At 38.7% G+C, this 25,496-nt stretch overlaps 1 long non-coding RNA gene across 1 annotated transcript in view; it reads left to right on the top strand.

Annotated features, from left to right (window-relative positions):
• The window catches only part of LOC309660922, a 986,598-nt gene that overhangs the window by 13,070 nt on the left and 948,032 nt on the right, over positions 1 to 25,496 (top strand). The window lies entirely within an intron of this gene.

Genomic DNA, 25,496 nt, shown 5'->3' with positions numbered 1-25,496 from the left:
ATGTGCTAGGAGATCCAGACCTAATCCCTTCTGTCTTTCTCTCTGACAGTCAAACTATAAAACCTCCCTTTATGATTTTGATAATATATTAAGCAGTAATACGAGCCTAGATAGACACTGAATTACTGAACTAGATACATGAAAGGGAGACTTGGTGACAGGAATGAGTCCTAAGTTAAATGGCTGGAGCAGATGCCAAAGGCCGGAACAGGAAAATGCACTGCTTTGTCACCAAATCTCCTTAGTTACTAACTACTGCTCCTTAAATACCCTTTGATCCATGGGTTGGCTCTCAGAGCACAAAACAAAGCTGAAATGATGGAATCAGATCTGTGGAGAAGCAAGACAATGGGTCCTGCCCTCTGTGAGGAAGCTCAGAAACTGTTATGCATCAGTGGATAGTATATTTCTATATACTTTTTTGGGGGACAAAAAGTATAAAACTTTTAACCCAGAATTCTAATGTCTTTAGAATACTGCCTCTAACCACATTAATTCTTTAGTCTAAACTCTTTTTCCTTAGGAAGTTAAAATTGCATATCACCAATTGCTTACAAAACTTTCTACTCCTCCTTAACTGTAAAATATTATCATAGAATACATATTTTTTAATCCTGACCTGAAGCCTTTGCTGGCTTATCATTCTCTCAGAAGCATGTAGAGAATTTCAGGCCTTGAAACAACAGGGAGGTACCTCCAGTTCAAATTTCCAGATGCTTTTCATCACTATTCTGCTACTATCCCTCTCTTCCAATCTTGGCTCTGGGATATTTACTGGCATATTTTCTTAGAGACAGTGGCTCTTGTAGCATTGAGCACATACTTTGGGTATGATGGGCTTCATACATACATATGTACTTGTTGAAAGATTTAATGACTGTGACCTGGACTGGGTGATAGGGGCTCTGGTTCTAATTCCAGTGTCCCCAAAAAAGTACACTTTAGGTATTCAGAAAAGCAAAAATAAACACACATTTTCTTACCCTCAATTTTTTAATTTGTAAAATAAAATTATTACTGTAGGATCCATCTACGTTTTTTTTGGTTCAAAATGCAATGATTTGAATAAAAAATATCATTTTATTCATACATATACATGCTTATGGTTGACCACATAACTTACATTCTCATACATTTCTGTAAGAATGGACCATTAGCAAAAAATGAAAAAAAAAAAAAAAGCAGAGCAGGGAGATGATACAAGTTGGCAAAAATCAAATGCTGCTTGTCAAAGTTGGTCATCAGGATCATAGGATTTTAGTTCCAGTAGGATCTTTGTGTTTCTCAGGATTATTCGCAAGTTTGGTACTGTAATCTTGGCCCCATGCTACCTAGAGTGTAAAAATGACCATCTAATTCACATCTGATGTTATGGGCTGACCATTAATGTCCTCGCAAAATTCATACCTTGAAGCTCTAATTCACAATGTGAAGATATTTGGAGGTGGAGCCTTTGGGAGGTATTTAGGATTAGGTTAGGTCATGAGGGTGGGACCCTAATAATGGGATTAATGCCCTTATAAGGACCTGAAGAGAAGGTGACATCTCTCTCTCCATGCACAGGCTTGGAGGAAAGGCCATGTGAGCATATAGGAAGAGGGCCCTCACCCAAACCTTGCTGACACCCTGATCTCAGACTCCCAGCCCCCAGAACTGTGAGAAATAAATGTCTGTTGTTTAAGGTACCCAGTCAATGGTATTTTGTTGTAGCAGCATAAGCTAACTAAGACAGATGCATTTTGAGAAAATAAAACTGGGCCATTCTGAGGTGTATATGGTTAATTTACCAAATACATTAATCCTGGGTCTATCAGCAAAGAACACAGGACTTGGATCATAGTTATATGTGGAATTTTGACTATATTATAGGAAAGTAATCAGGAAGTGATCGTATATGTACCCTTACGGAGAAGCTACATGTATAAGTCAGCTGGGATTGCCTAATATAACAAAATACTACAGACTGGGTCATTTAAACAACAAATTCATTTCCTCAAAGTTCTGGAAGAATTGTCCTACAGACAGCCAACTTCTTGCTGTGTCCTTACATGGCTGAGAGAGAGGTCTGGTGTCTCTTCCTCTTCTTATAAGGCACCAGCCCTACAGGATTAGGGCCCCAAATTTAGAACCTAATTTGACCTTTATCACTTCCTTGCAGTCTCTATCGCCAAATACAGTAACGTTGGATTAGAGCTTCAACATGTGAATTTGGGGAACACCACTCAGTCCATAATACTTCAGTACTCACTTTTTAGTGATTATAAGGGAATTATTCCTCTCAAAAATCAAAACTTTTGGGGAATCTATCTTCTCTAAAAGTCCACCATTGTTCCCTTTTAATCTATTATTTCCTTTGCATTATGAGCCAACACTGATGCTTCATAATATATAAAAGAAGAAGTACAGTGCTATCTATTCTGACAGCACATCCTTATTTCCCATTTCTCTAGTGTGGTCTGGAGATACTGATATAGGCAGGACCACCAGGTTCCCATAGAACGTCTTATGCAAATGAGAAAAAAATAAAATATTCTTTTCCTCTGAGGAGGCAGCTCCATGGGGGGCCCATGACTTGACAAGCAGGCTGTAGGCTGAAGTTTATCCCCCATTCATCCCCATCTAGGTATGTATGCAGTTGGCAAAATATGTGAAAAGCGTATGCACCATCACTGGATGTAGGTATTTCATTCCAGCTTCATCTGAGCTTGTCCAAGAAATCTCCCTCAACTTAAAAGGTGTATGGGGGTCAGAACCATGCTGTCTTATCATTACCATGACTGTATTTTTATTCCTCTCCTCTTAAGGTGCTAGTTATGCTGTGTAACTACTGTTCAGCTGCAGTTGCTTACTCCTCGCGTTATTTCTGCTCTCAGAGGCCGTTATCTCTCCTCCCCTTCCCCAAACACACACAGAAACACTCACATAAACAACCACAAACACACACACATCCACATCCACTCACATCCTCACTCCTACACACACACACATATAAACTCATACCCAATCTCATCCTGTTTATCCAGTCCTCTATGCTGCCTTCAGTGTCAAATATTAGCTCTAACTCAGAGGGTTGAAGTTTATTGTTTTCCTAATAAGGGATGAATTTGGTTGTTTTGTTCTTTGTTTACCTGACTTCAATTCCAAGACACAAACTCACGTGCAAAAACTCACTCCAGACATAATTCTCTAAAGCTATTCATCCCTAATATATCTGACACCTCAGTGAGGGTGGCTTCTCTCATCCCATCCCATTCTAACAAAAACGAGGTGATTTTTTTTTTTAATTATTATTTATTTTATTTATTTATTTTTGGCAGTGTTGGGTCTTCGTTTCTGTGCGAGGGCTCTCTCCAATTGCGGCAAGCGGGAGCCACTCTTCATCGCGGTGCGCAGGCCTCTCACTATCGTGGCCTCTCTTGTTGCGGAGCACAGGCTCCAGACGCGCAGGCTCAGTAGTTGTGGCTCACGGGCCTAGTTGCTCCGCGGCATGTGGGATCTTCCCAGACCAGGGCTTGAACCCGTGTCCCTTGCATCGGCAGGCAGATTCTCAACCACCGCGCCAACAGGGAAGCCCCAGGAGGTGATTTTTATTGATTGATTACAATTAATTGATCATCATTGTTTACATTTATTATCTCACTTGATCCTTAAATGATCAAACAAGACTGCTTTATTGTCCCCAGTTTACAAATCAAGATCTGAGTCTCAAGAAGGCTCAAGAGGCTGTCTGATGAGGACAATATAGCTAAGGATTTGTAAATATGGGAGCTCAACAAATTAAAAGTTTTTCCTTCAGAGCTCCTGCCCATTTTCCAATATTAATCTCACATCTGAGAAGCTCTTAACAGAGCTTTATGTGGTCAAGTAAAATCTACAATCAAGTTAGCCTAGCTTATAAATAATTCTTTTAAAATTTTGTAGCCTAACAAAATAGACATGAGTAAACAATTCATAGCAATGATTGTAATTAATATCACATCTACATCTACCACAGTCCTGATCCAACATTAAAAATAGATAACTATAGTTTACTGATTGCATATCAAATCTATTATAATTATAGTAAACTTAAATCTTCATCATTTTTCTTTTTCTTGATTTTACACTGTCTTTACCTTTCTGCCCCATTTCTTTCCTGATTCTTGTGAAGCTACATACTTTATACTTATTCTCTCTTAGCAAGTCTTTATCTACAAAGTCATGAATACAACACCGAAGTAAAGATGAAAATTTATTTTATTCTATTCACATATGTCAGAAATTGGTATAAATATAGAGCTGGATAAGGAATGGGGAATAACAAATGCTTCCAAAAAGAACTTGTACAAGAAGAAACAGCTTGAACATTTTGGATTAAAGCTGGTTGTTATGGACTTTATGTATGTGTCCCTACGCCAAATTCATATGTTGAAATCCTAACCCTGAGGTGACGGTATTAAGAGGTGGGGCCTTTGGGATATGATTAGGTCATGAGAGTGGAGCCCCAATAAATAGGATTAGTGTCCTTAAAAAAGAAACCCAGGAGAAGTCTCTTGACACTTCTACCATGTGAGGACACAGTGAGAAGGCTGCCGTCTGTGAACCAGAAAGTGGGCCCTCACTGGACTGAATGGGCCAGTGCCTTGATCTTGGACTTCCCAGTCTTCAGAACTGTGAAAAACAAATGTTTGTTGTTAAAGCCACCCAGTCTATATTATTCTTGTTATAGCAGCCCAAACAGACTAAGACATGGGTTATGTACTGGAAAGTTGAAAGGGAAAAATAAATAAGTGACAAATAAGAACCATTCTTACTGAATGCTGAATCTAATGTGTATTTGAACACTTGTGATAATTGAGAACTTCTTGAAACAATGTTCTTTATAGAGGTCAGACAATTTTGGGACTATTTTATTAATTGAGTGTAAACCTGACTCTGAAAAATGTCTCTTCTTAATTCTATCTTTGGAAGTCACAGAGAATAACTGCTAAGCCCCTTCCACATAGTAATTCATATATAATAATGATAAATCATCCAGCTATATGATCTATTTTCAGAATCAGCATATTAGAACATCATCTCCATTCATGAATCCCCAGTCACTGTAGAAAAACAGACAACTAGCTGTTTCTTTCTTTCGCCCTACATATTAGTTGGATTCATTTCTTGATACATTTCTCCCCAGGCCTTATACTGAAATCACACTGAACAACAAAACCACCCATTGTACACTCTCTGTCCTCTTCCACTTTTATGCCATAAATATTAGTGTCCTCAGCCTGTAGTGACCTTCTCAGCATTCTTGGATATCAAAAGTCTATTCATTTTTAAAAGCTCACTTAAAATATCATCTAATAGATGATAAAACATAAAAGTATGGACTTTGGAGTCATACAGGATTTAAGTTTGCCACTTACTAGCCCTGAAATGTAGAGCAAATTATGTATCTTCTCTAAGAGAATAAGCCCCTGGCTTAGGTTTATGCTCTCTATTTTTCTCTGCATAAACTCTCACTTTAGGTGATCTCACACTAGCCCATGCCTTTAAATAGCAATTGTAAGTTGAAAACCCAAATTTGTATCTGCAAGAAAACATTTTGAGCTTCAAATATATATGCCCAACTGTCTACTGGATATCTTCAGTTTTATATCCCAAACAACACCCCCAAATAGAACAATTAATATCTTCTGTACTGTATTTTTTTTAAGAAAAAAGCAAAACAAACACAAAATTGCTATGTTCACAGTTTTTCCTATCAGTAAATGAAATTCTCATGAATCTAATTGCTTCTTCATAAAATTTACTATTTATCCCTTTTTTTTCATCCTCCCATATCCAATCTAACACCAATCCTGTTTCTGGAAACTACTGAGTCCCATATCCATGTCTGATACCCCTATCCTAGTACAAGTTCACATCTCCTTTCTGGGACACCTAATAGCATCTTAACTTGTTTCCCTGCTTCTACTCTTGCCCTCTGTTGTCCATTTTCCAGAGAACGATAGACAAATAAATTTTTAAATAATTACATAACCATTCTGCTTCAAAACTTTCAATGCCACCCCGTTATTCTTGGAATGAAATATGAGTTCTTTGCCATTATACACAAAGTTGTACAGGATCTGGCTCTGCACACCACCTGTCTCAACTCTCCCCCACCACACTCTCCTTGTTCACTCGCTTGTCAGCTTTGTTGCTTCTCTCCCTTTTCTAGGTCTTTGCTCTTGCTTTTCCATGTAGAATGCTCTTCTGCAGAATTTTCCCATAGCTGGCTTATTTTCAACCTTCAGTGTTTGACACAGTTAACGGATTTCTGACTGTTTTTTAAATTTTTTTATGATCTGTTTGTACCTCTAAAATAATAGTAGAGTGAGAATAGAGGTCTTGTATATTCTGTTCACAGACATATCTCAAGTGCCCAGTATAATGCCTGCCAAACAGTAGATCCCAATATCGAATATCCCAGATCTCAAATAAGTATTTGTACTTGAATGAATGTGTGTTTCAGTTTTGTCCCTGCCAATAAGGATAATGACAGTCTCTTCCTCAAGATGCCTTGTAAGTTAAATGAGATAATGTTGTATATTGAACTATTTTAGGGTTAATATTATCTTCTATTTCACTCCTGAGTGTTTGACAGTTTCTGCAACAATGTGAGTGCTCGATATAATATGGACACATTTTTCAAAATTTATAAAAAAATTGTGCTTTGTTTCTAAAATTATACCACATGTCTGAACCTAAAAATTTTTAAATCCTAGTCTCTGCAGAATTTTTATCATATTTAAAAGACTTCTAATTTTAGTCATATTTCTAAATGGCGTCATTTTTGTTGGCTTTAATTTCAAAACCCAAAGCTTGCAATAAGCAGAGAAGGAACTCAATTAAGCATAGCCCCTAGTGCAAATATTTAATTCTATTCTCATCTCTGTCATTAATAGGGCAATCACCCAGAAATGGGGGGGGATTGATCATCAGCACATGGAATAATAATTGTGAAATGATGAAGAAAAGATACCACAAAAATATTAGAGTTTTTGAGTCAGTGTTCATATCCACTAGTTACAGCTCATTTTTAAAAATGTCTTCTCTCTGCTAGGATCAACAGTTCTTAGAAACAGACTAGACAAGAGGCACACAGTTCTCTTATTTGTAAAAAAAAAAAAAAAAAATTAATAGATTATAAAATTAGGGGCCCTGAAATAATGAATAAGTAAAATTGAAAAGCACTAGGCAATTTAATGCATGGCATTAATTGTTCATTCTTTATAATTATTCATAGAATTAAAATCATTAAGTAGTGATAGTAAGCTTTTGCTTTTATGTAGTATTCTTTTGCTTTTTTCCAGTACAAGTTAATTATATCAAAAGGATAACCTCATTTGATACAGAAAGGAAGATAAAGCACTTACTACTTAAACATTTTATTTTAAACAGAAAGAACAGTAAGGCTTACCCAAGGAGAGGAAAATAAACATCTGTTATGTGTGGGTTGCTCTGTATCATATTTTTCCTATTTAATCTTCTTTATAAAAATTATAGGTAAATCAGATTTCGTCCCACTCCGTACATGTGTGACTCAAAGGTCTTCAAAGACATTTAATGTTACACAGCTTGTTAGGAGGCAAGGCTGGAGTCAGTTTATATGGAATGTCTGAAGTACTGAGCAGGGAACAATGTGGGGCTGGTTAGGCGTTTTCTATACATAATCTCTTAAAATTCTCCCCGGTGCCCTGCATCTTGTAGAATTATTATTATTATTATCATTATTATTATTGTTATTATTATTATTTCACAGACAAGGAAGATTACGGTTCAGAGAGGCCAGGCTGTTTGTCTGGCATCACACAGTTAACAAAACAGATAAGTTGTCATCAGACTAAGATCCCAATATGGGCACCCAACCTCATGTTCTTGGTACCTCAGGTTGTGGGAGTTATAGTAAGAGCAAAGGCTTCAAACAGGATGGTCCAAGTTCAAATCCTTTCCCATGACTTGTCAGCTGTGTGGTTTCCTGCCAGTCCCTTAATCTCTCTGAGCTTATTTTCCTACCTGCAAAAATGAAGAAAATAAGCAGTCTTCTTCCTGAGGGTGGTTGAGAGGATGAAATGAGATAATTTGTATAAAGCTTAGCCTGGTACCTGACTCCTACTAATGTTCAGTACCTGTGAATAACTATTACACAGCAAGTCAAAGTCTTTTCTTCGTCAGTTCCAGGGCACAGAATAAGGACATGAACTTAATAAAACACCTTCTGACTTCAAGCTTAACACCTTCTGACTTTCACCAACCATGAAATAGTAGTATTTATTAGTTGGTATCATTCAGTCCTACTTTTCTTCTCTGTCCTAGAACTGTTCTTGTGACAAAAGGAACATTGCAAGAAGCAGTAGAAGTAGTTCCCAAAATGCTTACTAAAGACACAGGAATAGTCTTAGAGCCCCTGGAAATACCCCAAGAGACACAGACGTGAGCAAAGCTGAGGAACCGAGTCAGCACATGGGGAAGATGGAGCTTGCCCAGAATTAGAACAATCAAGTGTGGAGTGTTCTGGAGAAGTTTGCCACCACATGAGAAAGAGGAGAGGTTGTGACAGTTTCTCACTAACGGCCTCGTGTTAGTTTGAACCTTTGCTCCAGCTGGTCTGTGGGGAGGAGATGATGGAAGCAAAGCCTTTATTCACCTGACTGCCTTTCTCATCATCTTCAGAGGCTACTCTCTCTGAGGTGAGTCTTTCTGGCACTGACCTAAACAGAAAGCTGATGGGGCCAGTGTCTCCCCTTGCCCACAGGGACACAGGAGACACTCAGCAGTCTGGGGAGGGGCAGGAGAGTGACGGGAGGAGCCCAGGACTCTCCGCTTCCTGTCTATATCTCAGTCGTCATCCGGGTTCAAACCACCATGACCTCATGCCTGCACTACAGCAGCTGCCCACTTGGCCTCCTAGCTTCCAGATTTGTAGTCTCCATTGCAGCTGATCACCTTTACAAATCACAAATCAGATGAGGCCACTGCCTTGACCTTCTCTGTTTAAAGGCCTTCCCTGGAAGAGCCCCATGAATTGTAGGGTGAACACCTAAACATGGCCAGTATGACCCAGAATGACTGACCAAATCTTCCTGCCTCACTTGGGTTCTCCTTCTATATTCTCCAGATCTGGTGCTATTTGTCCTGTTATTGAAAATTTTCCACTCCCTCCTGGAACAGGGCTTTCACGTATATGCCATTTCCTTTGAGAAACACACCACCCTTGCTTTCCCTGTTGACTCCTCTTCATGCTCCCTTCTCAAAGAATAATATGCCGTCACTTCAGGCAGCATCTCCCTGGATAGCTCCATTGGACTGGGAGGGGTCCCGTTATGTGCTGACCCATGCACTGTGCCTTCCTCTAAAAGAATTTCAGATGATGGTGTACCAATCAGAGTCTAAGTAAAAAAAGCAAAGATCCAAAGAAACAGCCAGACATGCCTTCAGGTTTCAAAGGAGAAAATAGAATGAAGGTAATTAGTTCCATGATTAATGGAGGAACTTAGAAACAAAACAGCAGAAAGTGAGGCAATACAGATATTGTCACCAGTAAGGAACTACTAGGAACCCTAGATGGGACAGACAAGGAGAAGAGGTGCTTTTACTTCACAGAGGAGATGCAGCCACTGCCTGAGGTAAAGAAGGAAGATAAATGCCCCATTCCTCCCTTCTCCTAGCCTTCTAAACTCATGCTAATTGGCTCCTATCAGTCAAACTGAACCAGAAGCCTACAGGGCCAGACACCCTCTAACATACAGCAGACCAGGAGAGGGACAAAGCCTGGATGTGAGGGGACCAAGTCCCTTTACCAGCAGAGGTTGTTATAATGTGTATTTTAGTAATTGTTTTATTTAATATCAGTCTCTTCAACTATGGAGCTTGCCATGGACTATGCCTATTGGTGTTCACCATGGTATTCACACTTGTACAAAGCAGTCATTGAGTGAACAGTTTGAATGTATCAGTCTGTTCATTCACTAGTTGTTGAGGAACTGCTACATGCCAGACACAGTAAAGGAAGCAGACCTAGTCCCTGCTTTCATGGGCCTTATAGGTTAGAGGAGGGGGAAAGATAACAGACAAATAATTACATCAGATTAGTAGGTCAAATGGTAAAATATACCAGGGAGAAAAGTAAGAAAGCAAAAAGGCAAAGGACATTCTAGATGTAGGTAGGGTATGGGAATCCCTGGGTAGGGAGGGAATTCCAGGCAGAAGTGGGAGAAGCCTGGAGGGTAAGGAGGCAAGATGGCTGCAACAGAGCAAATGAGGGGGACATTTGATGAGTGCAGGGATGTGGATTTGGGAGAGGAGGTGGAGGCAGATTGCCTAGGGTCTTGCAACCACTTTTACTTTGAATGAGAAGGGGAGGCACTGAATGCATGAATATTGCCAATGAATGAATAAACACTAATTGGTGCCCAATTCTAAGGGAATCCTGAATGTTTTAGGAAATCTCAACCCAGCCCAGCTCACCTCCTCCATTAACTCTTGAATTTGTTGATTTCTCTCCAGATTATGCATTTAATCTCCAAAACATTTAGAAATATCTGCTGAGAGCACTAAAGAGAAATAGTGTCTCCTGATAATCTAGAGGCAGAAGAAGAGTCAAGAGAAAGGAGAGGATATTAAAAACTTGTATTATGTACCAGACAGTTTTCTATCCACTGATTTTTAAACTTTGCTACATCACTGCAAGTTATCCTCAGTTTTCAGGTTAGAATATTGAGGTCCAGCAATTTTACGTGACCTGTCTGTTGGAAACCAGAACTACTGGTTAATGATCATTAGGTTAGATGCTATACACTATGCTTGATACAGCTATATCTTACTGAATTTTGGCAACACCCTTTGGAACAGGTGGATGAGGCAACCAGGGAGAAAAGTGAAAGACAGAAATTTATAAAAGAATAGAAAATCAGTAAACTCTGGGAAGGGGGAAAAAAGAAAATAGCATAACTGTATTAACAGTGTGTCAAGATAATCCATCCACTTAACCAAAAATTAATAATACTTGTTTTGAACAAAGCATTTGGAACTCCTGTATGTACCCACAAATGCTATCTGCTAGTATCCTTTTAGTCATTATTAAATGCTGACCGTACACCATGCATTTATATGGTAAATTGTTAATTCAAAGATGCTTCAAAGTTAAGCATCATTATATTCATTTTATATATGAAGAAATGCAGATGCAGAGAGGTTAAGTAGATTTTTTAAGCTCACAGGGCTGGGAAAGAAATACTGGAATTTTGATCTGGTGTCCAGAAGTACTCTTGAACCTTTCCCAGATCAGATCAAATGGGCAGTAGGAGGTGCAGGAGATCAGAAGAGGTGGATATTATGATTAGACAATGGGAAATTTTTTTCCAAGGAGCAGGGCTTTAACTGGGCTTGACCATCAAATTCTCAGTGAATTCATTGTTGCTAGGTTATTGGCACCCTCTTCTTCATCATGCATCGTCCTACCTTTTTCTCAGTGAAGGAGAAACATGACTTTCTCACATTTTCATGTTTGATGACTTAATTATTGCCAATTTTCCATATCTGTGATAAGGCACAAATTCTCCGGAAAGAGTGATCATGTATTTATTATTCTTGACAAGGGCTTTCCTGTTCCCTGGCATTCTTTCCCCTGGGGTATAGTGTCCTTAGACTGGACTTCAGTCTCCTTGTGTATTAAAAGGAAATGGCAGCATCCACAGAAGTGTTATGAGGATCACACATGAGAAAATACTTAAGAGAGTTTATTTAATACTAGGCATTGGTCTAAGCACTTTATACTTTTTAGTTCATTTGATTTACAGAACGCTTTGCAGCTAAGACAAAGCAAAGTTAAATAAATTCTCTAGAGACAAATAGCTAGCAAAGCCAGAGTTGATATTCAAAGTCAGGAGTTTGACTCTGATGTCCTTGCTCTTCAGTTCTTGGCAATGTTGCCTCTTTGTAAATAAAAACAACACATGTAAAGAGTCCTCACACTGGAGCCACTTCATGAGATGTAACAATTGTGACAACTGTGCTTCTCTCTGTGGATGAACATCCTAGACTTACCTAAAGGCTTTTTGAAAATCTCTATAGTTTTAGGTATGTTTGCCATTTGATCTTGGACATTCTAAGTCACTTGCCCTTTCTGAGCATCATTATTATTTTTACTTTAATTTCATTTAATTTTTATTTATTTATTTATTTTTGCCATGTAGTGTGTCATGGCACGTGAGATCTTAGTTGCCTGACCAGGGATCGAATCTGCACCCCCTGCGGTGGGAACACAGAGTCTTAACTACTGGACTGCCAGGGAAGTCCCGGAACAACATTATTTTTAATTTAACTTAATTATTCTTATTTGTAAAATGGAATTAATAATACTGATAACACAGTAATTGTTGATAATCAAATAGGATATTTTTGAGTCAAAATACTTTGGGAAATATTTTATTAATATTTAATAAATAATATTTATTAATAATAAATGTTATTAATTAAATGTTATTAATTAAGTAATAAATGCTTATTAATAATAAATGTTTGTGTATAATAAACATCAATTACTTCTTGTTAGAACTTATAATTCCTAATTGTTCCTAATTGTTCTCCCCATCACCATAAAGCCAAGATCAAGTCATGCAAATCCCTCCTCCAAAGGTTTTCAGGTTTTTTTCAAATAAATCACTGCAGCATTCCCAACCTGCCATTCACACCTCTCCATGACCTGATTTCAAACTGCTTTTCAACTTCATGTTTAACGCTTTTGCTCATCCACTGGGTTCTAGCCTAACATGACTTCCAATATATTATTTGCTTGTTCCCTCTTCCTTATCTTTGATCACACTTTTCCCTCAAACTGGATGGCATTTCCTTTGTTTTTCATTTGTCCAAGTTCAATACAGTGTTACAACTGAATGCATGGGTTCTATGGTCTGTCTAGGTTCAGATTTCTGCTCAGCTGCTCACTAGCTGTGTAATCATGTATATGTTATTAATAACTTAGCTTCAGTCTTGTGGTCTGATGTTTGTGTCCCTCCAAAATTCATATGTTAAAATCCTAATGCTCTTTGTGGTGGTGTTAGGAGGTGGGGCCTGTGGGATGTGATTAGATCATGAGGGTGGAGTCCTCATAAATAGGATTAGTGCCCTTACAAAAGGGGCCCTGTAGGGCTCCCTTGTCCCTTCCACCATGGGAAGATACAACCAGATGTCTGTGACCCAGGAGGGTGCTCTCTCTTGACCATCCTGGCACCCTGATCTCAGACTTCCACTCTCCAGAACTGTGAGAAATAAAATTTGTTGGTTATAAGCCACCCAGTCTCTGGTATTTTATTACATCAGCCCAAATGAACTAAGTCAAGTGCCCTCACTTACAAAGTGAGTATCTATTCACTAGGTTTTTATGAAAATTAAATAACATTATCTATAGAACAGACTTAGACTATTGTTTTACACATAGTAGACACTAAATAATTATTTATAACAACAATAACAATTATAAATAATCATTATTTGAGAGCTAACTCTTGCTCAATGATAGCCATTCTAGCATGATTGCTTCCTTTCATAACATCTCACAGAACTTTCTGGATGACTTTTTTTTTTTTTTTTTTGGCACTGATGATCCCTTGCCTGGGATTGCAGATACATTCATAGTCAGTAAATTATTCAGTCAGCCAGTCTGCAATTGTCATTTAGGGGGCACCTACTATGTGGTTGATACTTTGGACAATGAGGATGAAATAGAGATTAAGATGAACAAAATCCCGGCCTATTACTTAAAACGTGCACTATGGGACAACCTCAAAAAGAAGGGACCATAGCTGACTTCTAAATAATGAGAAGCAGTTAGTTAGCTGTATAGAGATCTGTGAGAAGATCAGACAATGTAGAGAGGCAGCAAGTGCAAATGTTCTGAGTCAAAGACTAACTTGGAATGTTTTAGAAATAGAAAAAATGTCTAGTGTGGTGGCATGGGGTGAAGAGAAGGGTGGATACTAGTGAGAAGTGTGCTAGGAGAGACAGAAAGGGGCAAGATCATACATAGCAGTCCTTGTCATGCTGATGATTTTAGATTTTACTTCAATAGGAAGCCATTAAAGGGCTTTGTGTGGGAGAGAAAAATGGTTAGATTTACAGTGAGATCAAGTCACCCTGGCTAGTGGGTAAGGAATGGCTTAGAGAATCTGGGAGTCTATCACAATGCTTCAGATGCGGATTGACTATGGCTTGTCCTAGGTTTAAATACTATATTTGACAAATACATGATTTGCCATTTCTTCTACTAAATTGTAATGCAATGTTTGTTACTTTTTTATTTGCCCCCGAGACAACAAGCTCTCACACTTGCACATAGTAGCTATGACTTCTTTCTTATAATGAAGTAATACAGGATGAGGAAGTTAAAGCTGGAAAATACAGGTGAAAACAAGCAAGACACCTGCTCTATATTAAGATCAAAATATTCAAGAGACAGAAGGAAAAACAAGCCACTCAGTAACTCTTAACTGCTTCTATTTTTATCACTGCAAAAAAAAATTTATGCACATCAAACATAAAATGCGCTTGTCAGCAAATCTATCACATTCTCAACTTTTTACAGAGCAGCTGATGTACAAAGCAGTTGGTCGTGTGCCACAAAGACTTAAATGACTGACTTTTGGCAAAGGCTAGGAAAATAATCACGTGAACCCTGCTGTCTTCCAAAGATCAAGTCTGCTTCATGCCAGCTTGGAGAGAAAATTAAATATATAGCCAGAGACTGATATTCTCTAGGAAGTCTAAATTTAGGTAGAAAATATCCTGGGGTGAAGATACAGAAATCCACATTTTAACTCATTTTATTTTCCCCCTAAGTGTTCCTCCTTTTGTGTTCCTTGCTGTGTGGTGGTTAAAAACACAGTTTGGGAGTCAGTGACCTGAATGCCACTTACTACCTACTTGATCTTGGCCAAGTTAATTGGCTTCTCTGAGCCCCAGGTTCACAATGTATATGTAAAAATTGATAAAATATTTATTGTAATGATAATAGCTAACATTTGTTTAGTGTATACTCTGTTCCAGATGCCATTCTGATACTTTTTCATGTATTAACTCTTTTATAGGTATAACAATATCATGAGGCAGTACTAAACGTATGTCCCATTTCAAAAATGAGAAAATCTTGGTACTGAGGCAGGGGGAGAGGGAGGCTCACTTCACTTATACAAGGCATCACACCCAGTAAGTGGCAGGGTCTAGACTCAAAGCCATGATTTATGGCTTAAGATCCTGAGATATTCTCTACTAACGACTGCCTTTATCTTCTATGCTGTACTGCTATAGAAAGATGCAGACTACAAGGTTCTTGTAAAGCTTTAATAAGATGGTACATGTAAGGCAATCAGACCTGTTTCCGGTATAGAACAAGCATTTAATAGCTATTAGTTTTTAATACATAAAAAGCAAGAATAAATGACATCTATGTAGGCAGACAAATCAAAACCTTCATATATATTTTTAACATATATTTATTGAATACCTAATACATGTCAGACATTGTTTTGGGTGCTTTGCTACATCAGGAAACAAAAGACATAAAGATGCCAGCTGTTGCATGGCTAAAATTCTAGTGAAGGAGGAAGGATCCCACAGTAAATAATAATTATAATAAATTATATTGTATGTTAGGATGCAATAAGAGCTACAGAAAAAACAAATAGAAGAAGAATGGATATAGACAATCTTGAATGCCAGGGTGGTGGTTGGTGAGTGTTAGTTTTAAATTATATAGAGAGTAATTGAGGTAGGCTTCATTGCCTGGGTCTGATTTGAGCAGAGGTTCATGAAGATAAGAAAATTTGGGATTTAGATATCTGTAGGAAGAGTGTTCCAAGCAGAAGGATTAGCCAGGACTAAGGATCTAAGCATGGGTGTTAGAAGAAAGAAAGCTGAGGTATGTGAAGTGAAGGGAGCCAGAGTAGTAGCTGGTAAATAGGTGATGTCATTGGGAGCCAGTCATGTAGAGTTTAAGCACTTTGGCTGTTATTTTTAGTAAAATTGAATCCAAGCAGAACCACCCTAATGTGCCCTCCAGGGTACAAAAGTCTTCTGGTGTTCTTAGTTTCTTGTTTGTGAGGAAAAGATTTCAGCCTCTCAGACCTTCCTTCCTTGAGTTCCAAAGGACAGATTCAAACATTTACTAATTAGAGGAGAGAGGGAACACAGAAACAAAGGAAAGGCAGTCAAGAAACAATAGTGCAGGAGGAGCTTCAAGATGGCGGAAGAGTAAGACGTGGAGATCACCTTCCTCCCCACAAATACATCAGAAATACATCTACATGTGGAACAACTCATATAGAACACCTACTGAACGTTGGCAGAAGACCTCAGACCTCCCCAAAGGCAAGAAACTCCCCACGTACCTGAGTAGGGAAAAAGAAAAAGAAAAAAACAGAGACAAAAGAATAAGGACGAGGCCTGCACCAGTGGGAAGGAGCTGTGAAGGAGGAAAGGTTTCCACACACTAGGAAGCCCCTTCGTAGGTGGAGACAGAGGGGTGAAGCTTCGGAGCCATGGAGGAGAGTGCAGCAACAGGGGTGTGGAGGGCAAAGTGGAGAGATTCCCGCACAGAGGATTGGTGCCGACTGGCACTCACCAGCCTGAGAAACTTGTCTGCTCACCCGCTGGGACGGGTGGGGGCTGGGAGCTGAGGCTCCAGCTTCAGAGGTCAGACCCCAGGGAGAGGACTGGGGTTGGCTGCGTGAACACAGCCTGAAGGGGGCTAGTGTGCCACAGCTAGCCAGGAGGAAGTCCGGGAGAATGTCTGGACCTGCCTAAGAGGCAAGAAACCATTGTTTTGGGGTGCACGAGGAGAGGGGATTCAGAGCACTGCTAAACGAGCTCCAGAGACGGGAGCAAGCCACGACTATCAGCACAGACCCCAGAGACGGGCATGAGATGCTAAGGCTACTGCTGAAGCCACCAAGAATCCTGTGTGCAAGCACAGGTCACTATCCACACCTCCCCTCCCAGAAGCCTGTGCAGCCCGCCACTGCCAGGGTCCCGTGACCCAGGGACAACTTCCCCAGGAGAACAAACGGTGCACCTCAGGCTGGTGCAACGTCACGTCAGGCTCTGCTGACACAGGCTCGCCCCACACTCCGTACTCCTCCCTCCCACAGGCCTGAGTGAGCCAGAGGCCCCTAATCAGCTGCTCCTTTAACCCTGTCCTGTCTGAAGGAAGAACAGATGCCCTCAGGCGACCTACACGCAGAGGTGGGTCCAAATCCAAAGCTGAACCCTGGGAGCTGTGTGAGCAAAGAAGAGAAAGGGAAATTTCTCCCAGCAGCCTCAGGAGCAGCAGATTAAATCTCCACAATCAACTTGAGGTACCCTGCATCTGTGGAATACCTGAATAGACAATGTCTCATCCCAAATTGAGGAGGTGGACTTTGGGAGCAACGATATATATATATATATATATATATATATATATATATATATATATATATTTTCCCTTTTTCTCTTTTTCTGAGTGTGTATGTGTATGCTTCTCTGTGTGATTTTGTCTGTATAGCTCTGCTTTAACCATTTGTCCTAGGGTTCTGTCTGTTTTTTTTTTTTTTTGTATAGTTTTTAGCACTTGTTATCAATGGTGTATTGGTTTTTTGGTTTGGTTGCTCTCTTCTTTCTTTCTTTCTCTTTTCTTTTTACTACTTACAAAAATTTTTTTAATAAGTATTTTTTATTTTTTATTTTAATAACTGTTTTATTTTATTTTATTTTATCTTCTTTCTTTCTTTCTTTCCTTCTTTCCCTCTTTCCTTCCTTCCTTCCTTCCTTCTTTCCTTCCTTCCTTCTTTCTTTCTTTCTTTCTTTCTTTCTTTCTTTCTTTCTTTCTTTCTTTCTTTCTTTCTTTCTTTCTTTCTTTCTTTCTTTCTTCCTTCCTTTCTTCCTTCATTCCTTCCTTCCGTCCTTTCTTTCTCCCTTTCTTTCTTTCTTTCTTTCTTTCTTTCTTACTCTCTTCCTTTCTTTCTTTCTTTTCTTTTCTTTTCTTTTCTTTCCTTTTTCCCTTTTATTCTGAGCCATGTGGATGACAGGCTCTTGTTGCTCCAGCCAGGCGACAGGGCTGTGCCTCTGAGGTGGGAGAGCCACGTTCAGGACATTGGTCCACAAAAGACCTCCCAGCTCCACATAATATCAAATGGCAAAAATCTCCCAGAGATCTCCATATCAACGCCAAGACCCAAATCCACTCAACGACCAGCAAGCTACAGTGCTGGACACCCTATGCCAAACAACTAGCAAGAAATGAACACAATGCCACCCATTAGCAGACAGGCTGCCTAAAATCATAATAAGGCCACAGACACCCCAAAACACAACACCAGACGTGGACCTGCCCACCAGAAAGACGAGATCCAGCCTCATCCACCAGAACACAGGCACTAGTCCCCTCCACAAGGAAGCCTACATAACCCACTGAACCAACCTTCGCCACTGGGGGCAGACACCAAAAACAACTTGAACTATGAACGTGCAGCCTGCAAAAAGGAGACCCCAAACACAGTAAGTTAAGAAGACAGAAACACACAGCAGATGAAGGAGCAAGGTAAAAACACACCAGACCTAACAAATGAAGAGGAAATAGGCAGTCTACCTGAAAAAAAATTCAGAATAATGATAGTAATGATGATCCAAAATCTTGGAAATAGAATGGAGAAAATACAAGAAACATTTAACAAGGACCTAGAAGAACTAAAGAGCAAACAAACAGTGATGAACAACACAATAAATGAAATTAAAAATTCTCTAGAAGGGATCAATAGCAGAATAACTGAGGCAGAAGAACGGGTAAGTGACCTGGAAGATAAAATAGTGGAAATAACTACTGCAGAACAGAATAAAGAAAAGAGAATGAAAAGAATTGATGACAGTCTCAGAGACCTCTGGGACAATATTAAATGCACCAACATTCGAATTATAGGGGTCCCAGAAGAAGAAGAGAAAAAAAGGGACTGAGAAAATATTTGAAGAGATTATAGTTGAAAACTTCCATAATATGGGAAAGGAAATAGTTAATCAAGTCCAGGAAGCACAGAGAGTCCCATAGAGGATAAATCCAACGAGAAACATACCAAGACACATATTCATCAAACTATCAAAAACTAAATACAAGGAAAAAATATTAAAAGCAGCAAGGGAAAAACAACAAATAACATGCAAGGGAATCCCCATAAGGTTAACAGCTGATCTTTCAGCAGAAACTCTACAAGCCAGAAGAAAGTATGAGGACATATTTAAAGTGATGAAGGGGAAAAAGCTACAACCAAGATTACTCTACCCAGCAAGGATCTCATTCAGATTTGATGGAGAAATTAAAACTTTTACAGACAAGCAAAAGCTAAGAGAATTCAGCACCACCAAACCAGCTTTACAACAAATGCTAAAGGAACTTCTGTAGGCAGGAAACACAAGAGAAGGAGAAGACCTACAATAACAAACCCAAAACAATTAAGAAAATGGTAATAGGAACATACATATCAATAATTACCTTAAATGTAAAGGGATTAAATGCTCCAACCAAAAGACAAAGACTGGCTGAATGGCTACAAAAACAAGACCTGTATATATGCTGTCTACAAGAGACCCACTTCAGACCTAGGCACACATACAGACTGAAAGTGAGGGGATGGAAAAAGATATTCCATGCAAATGGAAATCAAAAGAAAGCTGGAGTAGCAATTCTCATATCAGACAAAATATACGTTTAAACAAAGACTATTACAAGAGACAAAGAAGGACACTACATAATGATCAAGGGATCATTCCAAGAAGAAGATATAACAACTGTAAAAATTTATGCACCCAACATCGGAGCAACCCAATACATAAGGCAAATACTAACAGCCATAAAAGGGGAAATCGACAGTAACACAATCATAGTAGGGGACTTTAACACCACACTTTCACAAATGGACAGATCATCCAAAATGAAATAAGGAAACACAAGCTTTAAATGACACATTAAACAAGATGGACTTAATTGATATTTACAGGACATTCCATCCAAAAACAACAGAATACACTTTATTCTCAAGTGCTCATGGAACATTCTCCAGGATAGATCATATCTTGGGTCAGAAATCAAACCTTGGTATACTTAAGATAATTGAAATCGTATCAAGTATCTTTTCTGACCACAACGCTATGAGACTAGGTTTCAATTACAGGAAAAAAATGTGTAAAAAATACAGACACATGGAGGCTAAACAATACACTACTTAATAACCAAGAGATCACTGAAGAAATCAAAGAGGAAATCAAAAAATACCTAGAAACAAATGACAATGAAAACACGATGACCCAAAACCTATGGGATGCAAAAAAAGCAGTTCTAAGAGGGAAGTTTATAGCAATACAATTGTACCTTAAGAAACAAGAAACATCTCAAATAAACAACCTAACCTTACACCTAAAGCAATTAGAGAAAGAAGAACAAAAATACCTAAAGTTACCAGAAGGAAATAAATCATAAAGATCAGATCAGAAATAAATGAAAAAAAATGAAGGAAACGATAACAAAGATCAATAAAACTAAAAGCTGGTTCTTTGAGAAGATAAACAAAATTGATAAACGATTAGCCAGACTCATCAAGAAAAAAAAGGAGAAGACTCAAATCAATAGAATTAGAAATGAAAAAGGAAAAGTAGCAACTGACACTGCAGAAATTCAAAGGATCATGAGAGATTACTACAAGCATCTATATGCCAATAAAATGGACAACCTGGAAGAAATGGACAAATTCTTAGAAATGCACAATGTCCCAAGACTGAACCAGGAAGAAATAGAAAATATGAACAGACCAGTCAGAAGCACTGAAATTGGAACTGTGGTTAAAAATCTCCCAAAAAAAAAAAGCCCAGGACCAGATGGCTTCACAAGTGAATTCTATCAAACATTTAGAGAAGAGCTAACACCTATCCTTCTCAAACTCTTCCAAAATATAGCAGAGGGAAGAACACTGCCAAACTCATTGTACGAGGCCACCATCACCCTGATACCAAAACCAGACAAAGATGTCACAAAGAAAGAAAACTACAGGCCAATATCACTGATGAACATAGATGCAAAAATCCTCAACAAAATACTAGCAAACAGAATCCAACAGCACATTAAAAGAATCATACACCATGATCAAGTGTGGTTTATCCCAGGAATGCAAGGATTCTTCAAGATACACAAATGAATCAATGTGATACACCATATTAAAAAATTTAAAGAGAAAAACCATATGATCATCTCAATAAATGCAGAGAAAGCTTTCGACAAAATTCAACACCCATTTATGATAAAAACCCTCCAGAAAGTAGGCATAGAGGGAACTTACCTCAACATAATAAAGGCCATATATGACAAACCCACAGCCTACATCGTCCTCAATGGTGATAAATTGAAGCCATTTCCACTAAGATCAAGAAGAAGACAAGGTTGCCCACTCTCACCACTATTATTCAACATAGTTTTGGAAGTTTTAGCCACAGCAATCAGAGAAGAAAAAGAAATAAAAGGAATCCAAATCGGAAAAGAAGAAGTAAAGCTGTCACTGTTTGCAGATGACATGATACTATACATAGAGAATGCTAAAGATGTTACCAGAAAACTACTAGAGCTAATCAATAAATTTGATAAAGTAGCAGGATACAAAATTAACGCAGAGAAATCTCTTGCGTTCCTATACACTAATGATGAAAAATCTGAAAGTGAAAATAAGAAAACACTCCCATTTACCATTGCAACAAAAAGAATAAAATATCTAGGAATAAACCTACCTAAGGAGACAAAACACCTGTATGCAGAAAATTATAAGACCCTGATGAAAGAAATTAAAAATGATACAAACAGCTGGAGAGATATACAATGTTCTTCGATTGGAAGGATCAACATTGTGAAAATGACTATACTACCCAAAGCAATCTACAGATTCAATGCAATCCCTATCAAACTACCACTGGTATTTTTCACAGAACTAGAACAAAAAATTTCACAATTTGTATGGAAACACAAAAGACCCCGAATAGCCAAAGCCATCTTGAGAAAGAAAAACGGAGCTGAAGGAATCAAGCTCCCTGACTTCAGACTATACTACAAAGCTACAGTAATCAAGACAGTATGGTACTGCTACAAAAACAGAAATATAGATCAATGGAACAGGATAGAAAGCCCAGAGATAAACCCACACACATATGGTCACCTTATCTTTGATAAAGGAGGCAAGAATATACAATGGAGAAAAGACAGCCTCTTCAATAAGTGGTGCTGGGAAAACTGAACAGCTACATGTAAAAGAATGAAATTAGAACACTCCCTAACACCATACACAAAAATAAACTCAAAATGAATTAAAGACCTAAATGTAAGGCCAGACACTATCAAACTCTTAGAAGAAAACATAGGCAGAACACTCTTTGACATAAATCACAGCAAGATCCTTTTGGACCCACCCTCTAGAGAAATGGAAATAAAAAAAAAAATAAACAGATGGGACCTAATGAAACTTAAAAGCTTTTGCACAGCAAAGGAAACCATAAAAAAGATGAAAAGAATGGGAGAAAATATTTGCAAATGAAGCAACTGACAAAGGATTAATCTCCAATATTTACAAGCAGCTCATGCATCTCAATATCATAAAAACAAACAACCCAATCCAAAAATGGGCAGAAGACCTAAATAGACATTTCTCCAAAGAAGTTATACAGATTGCCAACAAACACATGAAAGAATGCTCAACATCTTTAATCATTAGAGAAATGCAAATCAATACTACCATGAGATATCATCTCACACCGGTCAGAGTGGCCATCATCAAAAAATCTACAAACAATAAATGCCGGAGAGGGTGTGGAGAAAAGGGAACCCGTTTGCACTGTTGGTGGGAATGTAAATTGATACAGCCATTATGGAGAACAGTGTGGACGTTTCTCAAAAAATTAAAAATAGAAATACCATATGACCCAGCAATCCCACTACTGGGCATATACCTTGAGAAACCCATAATTCAAAAAGATTCATGTACTACAATGTTCATTGCAGCTCTATTTACAATAGCCAGGATATGGAAGCCACCTAAGTGTCCATCAAAAGATGAATAGATAAAGAAGATGTGGCACATATATACAATGGAATATTACTCAGCCATCAAAAGAAATGAAATTGAGTTATTTGTAATGAGGTGGATGGACCTAGAGTCTGTCATACAGAGTGAAATAAGTCAGAAAGGGAAAAACAAATACCGTATGCTAACACATATATATGGAATCTAAAAAACAAACAAAACAATGGTCATGAAGAACCTAGGATCAAGACGGGAATAAAGACACAGACCTACTATAGAATGGACTTGAGGATACGGGGAGGGGAAGAGTAAGCTGGGACAAAGTGAGAGAGTGGCATGGACATATATGCACTACCAAATGTAAAATAGATAGCTAGTGGGAAGCAGCTGCATAGCACAGGGACATCAGCTCTGTGCTTTGTGACCACCTGCAGGGGTGGCATAGGGAGGGTGAGAGGGAGGAGACACAAGAGGGAAGAGATATGGGGATATATGTATACATATAACTGATTCACTTTGTTATAAAGCAGAAACTAACACACCATATTAAAGCAATTCTATTCCAATAAAGATGTTAAAAAAAAAAACAATAGTGCAGTGATAAAGCAGGGTCCTGGTTCCTCTTCAAGGGATATGCATATTAATCTGATACATATCTCTGAGTTCTTCTATAGGAACTGAGGCTACAACCCAGGTGGAGGATGGTAAGTTCAGGCTGAGCACAAGCACAGGGACCCTTTCTGGTTTCAACAAGAAGGCTGATGATTGAGATTCCTGGAACGCCATCCTGTAACCTCCCCACCAACCAATTTGAAGAATGTCACACACCCTGCAGCCCTCCCCACAAATTTTGCCTATAAAAACTCTTCCCCAACACCCAACAGGGAGTTTGGGTCTTTTGAGCACCAGCCGCCTATTCTGATTGCTTGGCCCTGCAATAAACCTTTCTTCACTCCAAACTCCATTTCAGTTTGGCTTCACTGTGCGTCAGGTACATGAAGTTGGGTTCAACAACAAAATAAGAAGCCATTGTAAGGTTTGGGGTAAAGAAATGGCACGATCTGATTTACTGTTTAATCACCCTGGCTACTGTGTTTGAAACTGAGCAGGACCCTGTAGGGCTCTTGGACATGGAAGTGTTTCTGTGTCCCTGTTCCTTATTTGTAGGGAATAGACCTCAGGCTCCATGAGTTCCAAGGGGCAGATTCTATCAGTTGCTAATCAAGGGAAGGAAGGGAATGCAGAGACAGGGAGGAGCAGCAAAGAAACAATAGCACAGCCTTGGGGCAGGGTCCTGGTTCTACTTCAAGGGATACGCATAACAATATCTTTGAGCTCTTCTGCAGAACTAAAACTGCCAACAAATGGAAGATTTTAGCATTCTTCATTCCAGAGAAGGTCACAGTTTGAGAATCTCAAGAAGTTCATCAGGAGACCACCTGAGGCTAGACTAAAGGACTGCAGGCCCTGCATACACCCTGATCCTTATCAGCATCCCTGCCCTTGAACCATTGCTATAAAGCTCCTCACCAAATCCTCCCGGGTTGGGACACACAGTTTTGGAGGCATGAGCCTACTCTTTCCCCCTTTGCCTGGTAAAGCAGTAAAGCTATTTTTTCTACTTCACCCAGAACTCTGTCTCTGAGATTCTTTTTGGTGTTGGTGCACAGAGGCTGGGTTTTTGGCATCACGTTGAGAATGGATTGGTGGGGGCAAGAGTGAAAGCTGGGAGGACATTTTGAACAATGTTTGCAGTGATCCACTAAGAAACGATGGCAACTTACACCAGAGCCAGCAGTGAAAGAAATGAAATGGCAGAGTTCTGGATGTGTTTAGAATGTAGTGCCAAAAGGAACTCCTGGAGAATTGAATATAGGGTGAGAAATGGGAGTCAGTGGTGATGCTAAAGGTTTTGTCTGAGCATCTGGAAGTAAGGGATTATCATCATCTGAGATGGGCAAGATGATGGGTGAAGCAGATTTGGGGGGATCCCTGATCTTTTTCCTTCCACATCATAACTAATAAGTCATAATCCACAAAAATAAGAAAACTAACAATAATAAACTAATAAAACATCTAACATTCACTTAAAGCGTATTATATTTCTTTTCTTTGCTAAGCATTTTTTTTGAATGACCTCATTCAATGCTAATAATAAATCACATAGTTTTATTATCTACATGTTTACAGATAAAGAAAACTACGGTCAGTGAGATAAAGAAACTTGCTCAAGGTGACACAAACATTTTATAACAAAGCTGGGATATAACACCAACCATTTTAATTCCAAAGTCTGAAATGTTGATAGCTATGGTAAATAAATATGCATATATAATTCTCTTACATTCTTCTAAATTCCTTCTGCTATTGTTTCAGTTCATACCCCTTCATCATTCTTTGACAAAG

The sequence above is a fragment of the Balaenoptera physalus genome (genome assembly GCF_965194825.1).
Source record: "Balaenoptera physalus genome assembly, chromosome: 5".
NCBI classification, from domain to species: Eukaryota; Metazoa; Chordata; class Mammalia; order Artiodactyla; family Balaenopteridae; genus Balaenoptera; species Balaenoptera physalus.
Note: the sequence above shows the minus strand (reverse complement) of the source record. Positions and strands in the feature narration are given on the sequence as shown.